This window comes from Schistocerca gregaria, chromosome 10 (genome assembly GCF_023897955.1).
Source record: "Schistocerca gregaria isolate iqSchGreg1 chromosome 10, iqSchGreg1.2, whole genome shotgun sequence".
Classification (NCBI taxonomy): domain Eukaryota; kingdom Metazoa; phylum Arthropoda; class Insecta; order Orthoptera; family Acrididae; genus Schistocerca; species Schistocerca gregaria.
In genome coordinates, this window is record NC_064929.1 from 80,786,545 (window position 1) to 80,798,770 (window position 12,226).

Here is a 12,226-nt window from a genome sequence, read left to right on the forward strand (position 1 = left end):
ACTTTCCTTGCCATTGCGGGTCCACATTTTATATCTTCTCTACGTTGACCATTATCACCTATTTTGCTCCCCAAACGGCAAAACTCCTTTACTACTTGAAGTATCTCATTTCGTAACGTAATTCTCACCTGTCTTAGTTAGACTACATTCCATTGTTCTCGTTTTGTTTTTGTTGATGTTCATCTTATATCCTCCTTTCAAGACACTGTCCATTCCGTTCAACTGCTCTTCCAAGTCTTTTGCTGTCTCTCACAGAATTACAATGTCATCGGCGAACCTCAAAGTTTTTATTTCTTCTTGCTGGATTTTAATTCCTACTACAAATTCTTTTGTTTCGTTTACTGCTGCTCAATATATAGACTGAATAACACTGGGGTAGGCTGCAACCCCCTCTCACTCTCTTCTCGACCACTGCTTCGCTTTCTGTCACTCAACTTTTATGACTGCCATCTGATTTCTGTACAAATTGTACTCACGTCTTCCAACATTTCTACGGAATCCAAAATGATCTTTCCCGAGGTCGGCTTTTACCAGTTTTTCCATTCAGCTGTAGAGAATTCATGTTAGTATCTTGCAGCCGTGACTTTTTAAACTGATAGTTTGGTAATTTTCACTCCTGTCAATGCCTGCTTTCTTTGGGATTGGAATTATTATATTCTTCTTTAAGCCTGAGGGTATTCTGCCTCTCTCATACGTCTTGCTCACCACCTTGTTTTGACTTAGGTCTTTCAGTGCCCTGTAAAAATTCTTCATGAAGTATCATATCTCCCATTTCATCATCATCTACGTCCTCTTCCATTTCTGGGAGACTGCCCTAAAGTACATCACCCTTTTATTGACACTGTATTCCTTCCACCTTCCTGCTTTTCCTTCTTTGCTTAGTACTGGTTTTCCATCTGAGCTCTTGATATACATATAGGTGGTTCTCTTTTCTTCAAAGGTCTCTTACCCCTTGTGACATATGCCTCTACATCCTTACATTTGTCTTCTAACCATCCCTGCTTAGCCATTTTGCACTTCCACCAGTCTATCTTATTTTTGAAATGTTTGTACTCCTTTTTGCCTGCTTTATTTATTCCATTTTATATTTTGTCCTTTCAATTAAATTCAGTGTCTGTTCTGTTACCTACATATAAGTAAACAGTTAATAAAAATGTTAAATAATTTAAAACCTAGAACAAATATAAGTAACATCAGTAACTAGACTGATAACAAATGTTCAGATATTTTAATTAGGTAGGTTGAAAATACTCCAACAGTACACTGTGTACAGCCTATTTCCCAAAAATTCTATTTAAAAACTCAGCTTTAGTATGCATGAATATATGTAGCTTGAAAGCTTTAATTTATGTTGTGAGAAATGTTTTTGATATTCAAAATTCGTTTATGGCGGTGGGGCATTTTGCAAAATTTTAATTGTACAGTTTTCAAGGGTGTTAATTACATTTGTATGAGAAACTTTTTCTACAAGCATCATTTTGGAGACATTTCCTCCAAATATAATTGCCAAATTACCTTTCGAGGTTTGTTTTACCCCATACTAGCCCACCTAACAGTTCAGTCTTTACATCAAGTGTAAGTGCCTAGCACTTGTCTTCTAAGTTGACAGAACATGTATGTGGATAGCAATTGTGCTCTAGTAACAATGTGAAAGGTGAGATTCAACACTTGCTGAAGGACAATGTGGTAAGCTGGTATGATGAACACTAATACTGCCACAGCATCTACAGAAACGTATCAACCAAAATGGTTGTTATAAAGGGAAATAAATCATTGTTAAACTTGAAACTGAATTGTTATAGAATTTAGTGACTGTATCAAAAATACCTTAGTTTTGGGATTGCTGTAATATGTATCAGAAACGTTACGGACAAAAATACTAGAAGGGTTTGGTTTGCACATTGAGGTTTATTTCCAGATTATCTTATCACATTAATAAAAATTGCACGATATGAAAAGTGATCTTTGTGGCTATAGTCTGACATTTTACACACTTTTCACTCACAGGTACATGAATTAAAACAGCTGTGCACATGAAACATCAAACAGTACTTTATTTCATTCTGAATTATGGTATAACTAATCCTGCCATCACTGGATAACATTGTGAGCACCCATGAGGATACTTATGTTTCAGAAATAGAAAATACACATGAAAACATAATATACACAATAAGCATATACACTCAATGTTTTGTAAGAGATCACTAACAAAGTAATGAGTAATAGGGATATAGATGTGCATATCAATACACACGTATTACAAACACAAATCAAATACTGTAAGCCAAAACAAATTTGAAGAAGTGAGAAGCTGGATTGGAAATACAAGATTATTGATGCCCAGGATGTACTAACATTTAAACAATATATTAAATACAAACAACTTGTGAATTCTTTACCAGTCCTCTTTTCGAGACCAAATTACAAACAAGTTAGACAACAGTGAGTGCAAAGCTGACACAAAAACTGTTGTATAACTAATATTCGAACACGCTAATAAAGAAATGATATGCTGGTGTACACCCAAACGAATATACAATTCTCTGAGACAGATTATGTAATTTTAATTTATTTAGTTGTGGAAATACAGAAATACTGCTGCAGCAACAAATTTGCACAGCAAAACTTAACTGTTTAATACAATTATCTTGTTCATTTGAAATTGGTCAAATGGTAAGCACAACACAGATAGCACTACATTAATTAACAATTAACTTGTCTGATGTAATTAAGAAATAGTTCCCAATGGACTATCCATTCACTAGAGTAATATTATTATTGTTGATGTTATTGCTATGATTAATGTCATGGCACTCAATCATTGCTCACATAATGCAATTTCATGTTCTGCAACGACAAAGTATTACAGAGGTCTTAAGAAATTAGAGGTAAAATAAATGGACAGAGAGCGATTAAAGTAGTTTAAAAACAGGTACAGAAATGTTGAGGGCATTACAGAAAACATGATTTTGTCTCTGCAAACATTTGAAACAGAACACTCATAAGTAATAAAAAATTACTGATTTTTACAAGCACAACAATGAGAACATTAAAAAATACAAAGGCATAACAAACGCATAAATAGAGAACTGAACTGTTGTGCCTACACAGCTGCTGGTGCATACAGAAAAGTAGTTTAACTGTCATGGACACGTCACTCCATGTACTACAGGGTCCTTCATTTTATTGTCCAGTGTAATAGCAATGCTCACTCCAGTGTCTCACAGTACTGCAGATCGAGTGAATCAAGAGTGCGGAACAATGATTCTCCCTCCAGTAAGAGATGGCTGACAACACGTTTCTTGCTGCACACTTAATTATTCTGGAAGTGCTGAGAGACATCACCAAGTTATGACCACCACCATTAGTTTAGGAGCAGAGTCTGTCAAAGTCACAGTCCACAGAACAGCCAAAACATCTGCCACAGGAGAAAGGTTTTAAGGCACATTCAGGTTCATGTCCTTCAGTTCCTAAGTCTCAAGATGTAACTCATGATGTTTTTTCTCTATAAATCTGATGTCAAAGCAAAACTGAAGAACAGCAGCTGCTGACCTTAGGGCTGTGGTCAGGTATGCATCCACCAGGCACCAACTTCCTTTCAGTAAGGAATGTTAAGCACCCACTGCCCCCTGATGACAGTGGGCCAATGGCATCAAGATGAAAAGATTCAATGGCAGGAATCTAAGAAACCTGGAATTTTCAGTATATCTAGGAACAATGTTCTGCTGGTGGCTGCACACCAAAGAGAAGCAAATCTGACGAACACAAGGGTAGCGATGCTCACCCACAGAAGACTGTTTCCAATGTTGCACCAGACCCGTTGTCACATCCAGTCTCGTCATGGAAAATGAATTACTTTTGGTGTGCACAGGATGATTATCAGCACAGATCCTTGATGGCCCTTTAAGTTGTGAAGTGATACTGAGGGCTAACACATTCGTCCATTTTATTCCCACTGTCATCATTGGTCGAACATGCAAAGCTGGTTCAGTGGTACTGCAAAATATTCATGTAGTGATGACAGCATCAAGTGTTTTCCACCAGCCTACTACATCTTTTGGTGATGACTTCTCATGGAAGTGTGGCAGCACACCTCCTGTATGGTGTATTCCAGGCCCTGACTGCAACACCAGATGTCTAATGTGTGAGGCTCGCTGATACGTCTTTCACCAGCACACTTGATTTTTGATATACACAGTTCTCGCTGTTAACTGCTTCAGTGTTACAGCCACATACACTTTCTAATAGATATACACTTATTTATAGAATACATACTTTCACTATCACAAATAGTTAAGGCACATTATAGGCATTCAAGATGGAGCATATAACTGCTCACATTGACTGATGTGACTATAATTGCCAACAATAGTCCTAAGCTGCTTTGTCCAACCCATTTGTTTTGCTCCCACAAATTAGTCTTCATGCTTGCAAGGAAAATTACAAGAACATTAATTGTACAGCACTGTTAGCAACAATCGCTTCAAAAATTAATTGAATTGGAACAACATAAATTACACCCACTTGATACTGAAGCAGTGAGAAAGTAAATTTTCACACAAATTGCTTGGACACACATTTTCAACTTCCCTACAGTTACACACATGTAGAAACAATATGATCACTAGCAGATTGTATCATGCTGGAAACAAGTAGAAAAACACAAATTTTTTACCACTGCAGAAATATCAGAAAACTCAAGCACACAAACTGAACATAGCCTAATAAGGACCTCTAAAGTCATGAAGGAGGTTACACCATCAACCTTGATCCTACCATTACCGAGATGATAAACCCCAAAAAGGCCCTGTGGCTATATAATGCCATTTGGTTGTAATGTTCCAGTTATAATTTATAAGTTCATTTAGTGCTGCTGCTATTGTTAACATAGGTAATAAGAACTCTTCCATTTTACACAAATTTGTATTGTTTTCATTTGATTTGTCCCATATTACACACACTAATAACAAGACAAAATTAAGGTAAAACACAGTTACAGCATTACAGCATCACAGAATCAAGTACCACTAGGGTACGTTCACATTTAAACGTGCCTATAAAAAATATCCAACTGAAAAAAGTCAGTGTACAGTGAGAAAGGGAAGTATTTCTTTAAAAATATTTTTGTGCAATTTCTTTAAATAATACAGAGATCATAACAGGTAATCTTTGACAAAAAGACCAACACAAGACAGCTCTAAATCATCAGCTCATTGAACAGTGGAAATTCTAAATAAACCTGCAAGTCGTTCAGGTTCCCTATTGTTTGGGCACCAGTGTACTAATCTTTATTAGCTCTTTTTCCAAATAATGCCATCACCAATCTCACAGTTTCAGCAGTTATGTAGTATCCAGTTAATTCTCAATTTTTAACAGATTACATAGAATATCAGTAATTATATCAAATATTAAGGAATGAAATTGTAGAATAAGTTATCCAGGAGATTAAAGAAACATCTAAAATATAAGTATTTAAAAAGACAGTAAAAACTGTACCTCGTAAATGCTGACAGACATAAGTAAGTGACAGAGTAAAGAATGATAAAAAATTAATGTCACCTAACAATAAAAAGTTGTTATTTTACAGCAAATTGTCAGTTTCATGAATCATAATATAAAATCCTAAGGCCAGTATCTGTGATGGATAATTCTATCTTATTTCCATTTTCTTGAGTTCAACATCTTCATTGTGGTAAGGTTCCGACTGGTTTTTCAGGCAGACCAACGGGACAACACAAAGAATTCAATAGAATGGCAAAATTATCGACAACCTGAAGCCAGCCTAACGTGTGTGAGTGTAGGCAGAGATCAGTTTAACAAATTAATAGAGCTAAAGTATTTTTTTACTTAATTGTAAACTTTTCAAGTATGTGTCAAAACACTATACAAAAAATATCAAAATTAACAATACATGATGATTAACTAGACCTACATGAGAACATTACTAGATGCAACCATTAAGTAATTTTTCTCAAATTGTTACCTCCTTCATTTAAGACAACATGCCTGATACCTGGAATGAGAGTTTCACTCTGCAGCGGAGTGTGTGCTGATAAACTTCGTGGCAGATTAAAACTGTGTGTCGGACCGAGATTCGAACTCGGGACCTTTGCCTTTCGCGCGCAAGTGCACTACCAACTGAGCTACCAACTGAGCTACCAACTGAGCTACCAACTGAGCTACCAACTGAGCTACCAACTGAGCTACCAACTGAGCTACCAACTGAGCTACCAACTGAGCTACCAACTGAGCTACCAACTGAGCTACCAACTGAGCTACCAACTGAGCTACCAACTGAGCTACCAACTGAGCTACCAACTGAGCTACCAACTGAGCTACCAACTGAGCTACCAACTGAGCTACCAACTGAGCTACCAACTGAGCTACCAACTGAGCTACCAACTGAGCTACCAACTGAGCTACCAACTGAGCTACCAACTGAGCTACCAACTGAGCTACCAACTGAGCTACCAACTGAGCTACCAACTGAGCTACCAACTGAGCTACCAACTGAGCTACCAACTGAGCTACCAACTGAGCTACCAACTGAGCTACCAACTGAGCTACCAACTGAGCTACCAACTGAGCTACCAACTGAGCTACCCAAGCACGACACACACCCCGTCCTCACAGCTTTAGTTCTGACAGTACCTCGTCTCCTACCTTCCAAACTTTACAGAAGCTCTCCTGCAAACCATGCAGGACTGGCACTTCTGAAAGAAAGGATATTGCGGAGACATGGCTTAGCCACAGCCTGGGGGATGTTTCCAGAATGAGATTTTCACGCTGCAGCAGAGTGTGCATTGATATGAAACTTCCTGGCAGGATAAGGTACTCTCAGGATTAAAGCTGTGAGGACAAAGTGAGTCGTATTTGGGTAGCTCAGTTGGTAGAGCATCTGCCCGCGAAAGGCAAAGGTCCTGAGTTCGTATCTCGGTCCAGCACACAGTTTTAATCTGCCAGGAAGTTTCATGCCTGATACCTTTTCATAAATGATCTATGGATGAATAAACAACTGATGTCTTTAAACAATGGAAAATTGAGCATGGAATAATGACAATATGGTGAGTAGCAAGAATCCTTTTCCTAACTATATTTTCTGTGCATTACTGCCATGACAAAAATTTTGACTTTAAAAATAAATATCAACACTTTGCAACATAACATAGTACACAAAGCCGTATCCACAAGCCTGGGACTCTGAAAATCTAGAATATACAAATGATTGGTTGTGACAGTTCCCAAGCTTTTATCTTTGGCAGACTGACAGATACGTTAATTTAAAATACTGTCAACACATGGATATTTTAGATTCAAATTTAAGTAAATCTGCAGTTGCCTCAATGATGATTTTACCATGCACAGAACTTAATTAACGACATATTTTCAGTATACTTAAATCAATAATATACAGAAATTTCATTAAGCATTTCAGTTGACATTATTTGAGCAGTTACAATTTCTTTAAATAATATAGAGTACATAACAGGTGGTTTTTGACAAAAAGACAAACACAAGACTGTTTGAACACACTGTTTCAAATGTGAAAGATAATAATAATAAATTATTATTATTATTATTATTATTATTATTATTATTATTATTATTATTATTATTATTATTATTATTGCTATTATTATTGCTATTATTATTATTATTATTATTATTATTGCTATTATTATTATTATTATTATTATTATTATTATTATTATTATTATTATTATTATTATTATTATTATTATTATTAATAATAATACACATACCCAACATATGCAAGAAAATGGAACTTCTAAAATAACTAGAATATACATTTACACACTACTTCACCTCAATACATCATAAATGAGCTGCTGTAATTAGTTAACAGTTCCTGCAAATGTTTCTTGGGCTTTTCACAGAAATAATGCCAGCAGTACTCAACAGCCTAACAATTACCATTGAAGGAACTGGACATAAAACACACTAACCACAGACACTTACTGTGGCCTAGTAACAAATAATTTAATTTTTCCTAAATGTGCTACAACTGTTCTTACATAAATTTATACTGGAACTAACCTGTTTATGACGCCAGTTAAGTCTAAACACTGAAGCAAAATATCACACATTTTTTGTGTAATGCAAGATTGTTGACATCTTTGCTGTTTTGAGAAATGTGAGAGATACAGGTTGATTGAAAGAAATGATAAATTTCAATTGTTTCTAACAGACAAATCATGAAAGATAAACTGTGCATGTCAATGGACAAAGAAAGGTCAAAGTTCTACATTCACATAGACACTACACCACACACTCAACATGAGCAGAATGCATTCCTCATAAAACTTTGAAACCCTAGTCCATTTCATTCCACACAAACCAACAGGCCCCTCTTTATTGAACTAAAAGCTGCAACAGTTCAGTTTCTCAGCTCTTTAAGAGTAGCTAACATAGGTGCGAGAAAGATTATCATATGTAGCCTCACAGAAAAAATGCAATTTATGGAGTCTGGTGACCTGGGAGGACACAAGGAATCAACAGTATCTTCTTGTCCACCTCTTGCAATCCAACATTATGGGATAGTGTTGTTAAGGTGACATCACACCTCAAGGTAAAAATGAGATGAGGTGCCATAATGTACAGAAATGAAACCATTACTTCACCTGACAGATGAAACATTGATTGTCTGGAAAGATTAAGTCCTTCAAAAAAGTGTCCTCTGCCCTATACTGGAGAATTTGTACTTTCTATTATGATTCAAAGGATGCGATTGCTACAGTAACTGCAGCTTGTAAAGCCTCATATACAGACTTCATTTCAGAACACACCACACCGTTATTTGAGGACGTTCAAGTTTCTGGCCTGCACATATTGTGGATTTCCAAGGGCTCTGTGTGAATGCATCACAGATACACTCAACATTTTCATGAGATGTGTATGGTCAACAAGTGCTGTTCCCTTTGCATATGCAATCAGCTTTCAAGAACTTTGTATGCCAGTCGTAAGCCTGCTTGAACAGCGCTCAATTTCTTGCAGAATCTGCAGTGGAATGCATGCTGCACTTGAACTAAGGGTTGACTTCATACAAATTCTGACACAAAATTAGCTCTTATTATGTCGTCACCTTGTTGCTACAAATAAACAACATCGCAGCTGTGGCAAACGTTTGAACTTTTCTCTATGCAGTGACATAGGCAATGTGTTTTTATCTTTCATACCTTGTCTGTAAAAAAAAAACAAACTGAAATATGTTATTTCATTTTGAATCACCCTCTACAATATTTGCACTGTAAAAACATTACACGTAAATCACATGTCAGAGGCTGTATTGGGAAGTGGTTGCGTGCCACAGTGGTGTAGGGTCAGAAAATGGTTCCAAGTAGTAAAGGGCTCGCAGATAATGTTTATTATATATCCAAATTTGATGAACTGTGTGGCGATCTTCAGTGCTGAGGGACAGTTACTGGAATTTGGACATGCCATAAATATTTTCTCCAATTGATTGTTGTACCATTTACTAGTGAAAAACAGAGCCGCTAGACAAGTGCTGCCTCGCGGAATCAAACTTCCCAAAATTGTTGGCACTAGTATTTGTACTATCACTGGCACAATCATTGGTAATCTCTAATTTGGCTGCACTGTTTTAATGGATCGAGGTAAGCAAATGCTGCAGCAGACTAGGGTTTTTTCATTGTCTTTCAGAGACTTGCCACTGTTGCGCCTGCTGTGAAGGGCAAAAATGTTGAGAGAATAACTCTGTATGCCACTGTGTAAGTTTTTTTTTGTCTAGAAAAACAATAATTGGTATTTTTGTTTTTCTGGATTCCTTGGAAAAAGTTATCAAGAAGAGGAATAAAACTTTTTAGATAGTTCCACGAGAAAATGGAAGAACACTTACCACAACAGATTAACAAAAGCACAAATGTCTTCACTCTTATTTAACCTGATCTGATTACGGCCATCAAGTCTTCTCTTACACCACACCACAATTTCACACACAAATTAATTCTTTTACATCACAGTTTCCTTTAATATGAAAAACAGTATTAAAATGATCCAAATGAAGTGGCAATGTGCATAAATAATACTAAGAATGAACTGATAAAGTTAATGCTCTCAGTACTTTGACTACTGCAGCTGTTGACACTAATAGAGAGATTATTAATATTAATTATGACAATACCATTAATAATAGTGGCAGGGATAAAAAGAATCTATAGGTGTACAAAGTAAATTTTTTCTGATCTACAGTAGCAATGAGAAAATCACCACAAATCTTTCTCAGAGTTAGCTGCCTTCTAAGAAAGAACTGAACATGCTTCTGCGAAAAAGTTGAAGGAGAACCACTACAATAGTTAGTTTAGAATGTATGTGCCATTTGCAATACAACACTTGTGCAACCAGCAGCAAACCTACTTAGTGGAATCAACAGCTGAAGAACAGGACCGGCCTTTGCCACGTTATGTCTCCAAATACAACATAAGTTGACAAAGTATCATACTTGATGAAAGGAGCTGCTGAAGACATGTCCAGCGTCTCCTGGAAAATGATGTCACAACAATTGAATCCATCCAAGAAATACAACAGTAAAGAATCGAACCAAAGTAGTATGACTGACTGTGGAATGTAATCTCTGTGACAGTTGTGGAAGACCACTGTGATCTCACTTCTCTTATATGTGAGGTAGTAAGAGAAACAGCTTTTTGTGGCAACTAGAACTCTTAGACCTAGTAAGAAAGAGATAGCAGCCATGAATGTTGACCCATTAAGTCAAGTGGTAATAGAGAATGTTGTAGAACAGGCAGGTCAATCTTTAGTATCAATATCTGCCACCAGGCAAACATGCCAGTAAGAATGGTTTCTTAACTGGGACTATTTCTGCAGCCATACAACAGCAACCAAGCATCCTACAAACACAGCTACAAGCTACTCCTATACCTTATATAATCAACAGGAGTAGAACAGACATTTCAAGGACAAAGGACAACATGCTGGAGTGTTTCCATTGTGGATGCCTTAGGCACATGTGCCACTGAAGAAAGAAGGTGAGTGAAAGACTACTATGCTGCCAGAAAACAACCATTGCAACAGTTCTATTCACGTCAACTGAGTGCAGATCTTTATAGCTGACCTGTAGGAAGAAGCCCATTGCCGTATCCTGGATGAGGTCCCCGACATGCCATAGCTGTTCTGTCACCATATATAAGTACCAGCCTCTCTCCTACCCACCAATTTTAGGAAATTCATATATATATATATATATGAGAGAGAGAGAGAGAGAGAGAGAGAGAGAGAGAGAGAGAGAGAGAGAGAGAGAGAGAGAGAGAGAGAGAGAGAGAGAGAGAGAGAGAGCCACACATGCAGTTAGGCCACCACAGATTCAAATCCCTCACAGATTTGAGTCGCCATCATCATCGAAGGCCAGCATGTCTTGTCATTTGTCAACTCAGGGCTTCCTTTCCTGTACTGTCAAACAATTACATCATCGTGACACTAAGTTTTCCCGGCGTATCGAATATTCCACAAGATTTCGGGATTGCAGCCGGATCTCGTCGACTTCTTTCCACGATATTTCGGCTGACAACCTTACAGCCATCTTCAGGCGAGTGTGACACTGGAGATTGCTAGTGCATGTTGCTCTATTTGTATGTAAAAGTGCCACAAGATGCACATGCGCAAGTTACCGTTGCATGCGCGCCACCTGTCGATTCCAAGCCCTCTACAATATTACTGCATCTATGGAGTGCAAGCTAATGTGTGGTACAAGTAAAACATGCACGCCCCTGTTGGCAGACATGTCGAAAACAATAAAATGCAAAATTTCAATATTAAAATTAAAATTACTTGTCGCTCGACATGTCGGAAGGCATAAAAAGTTTTCTTTTGGTTGATATTAAAGAAATCAACAGGTCCCAGGCCTTATTCAATTGAAAGCCGCCATCACGATTAATGAGATTTTCCGCCAAACATATTTCCATGGATTCCTTAACAACTGAGTCCCAGAAGGATCTTGATGGGGCCAAGATTTTCGTGGCAGAATAATCCATAGTATGTCCTGTGAAAATACAATGTTCAGCTATGGCTAACTTACTGGGCTGTAAAAGGCGAGTGTTGCGTTCATGTTCAACGCAGCAGTTGTGTACTGTGCGTGTGGTCTGACCAATGTAGGCTTTCCCACACTCGCAAGGTACTTTATAAATTCCAGCCTTCTGTAATCCCAGATCATCCTTGGCTGAGCCCAGAA

General features: G+C 37.3%; 1 long non-coding RNA gene across 1 annotated transcript in view; it reads right to left on the reverse strand.

Moving 5' to 3' along the window:
* Positions 1 to 1,951: 1,951 nt before the first annotated feature.
* LOC126293523 (uncharacterized) overlaps positions 1,952 to 12,226 on the reverse strand; it is a 63,440-nt gene continuing 53,165 nt past the window's right edge. Inside the window, exon 3 of the long non-coding RNA XR_007552299.1 lies at positions 1,952 to 4,430. This is a non-coding gene — a long non-coding RNA (uncharacterized LOC126293523). The remainder of the gene's footprint in view (positions 4,431 to 12,226) is intronic.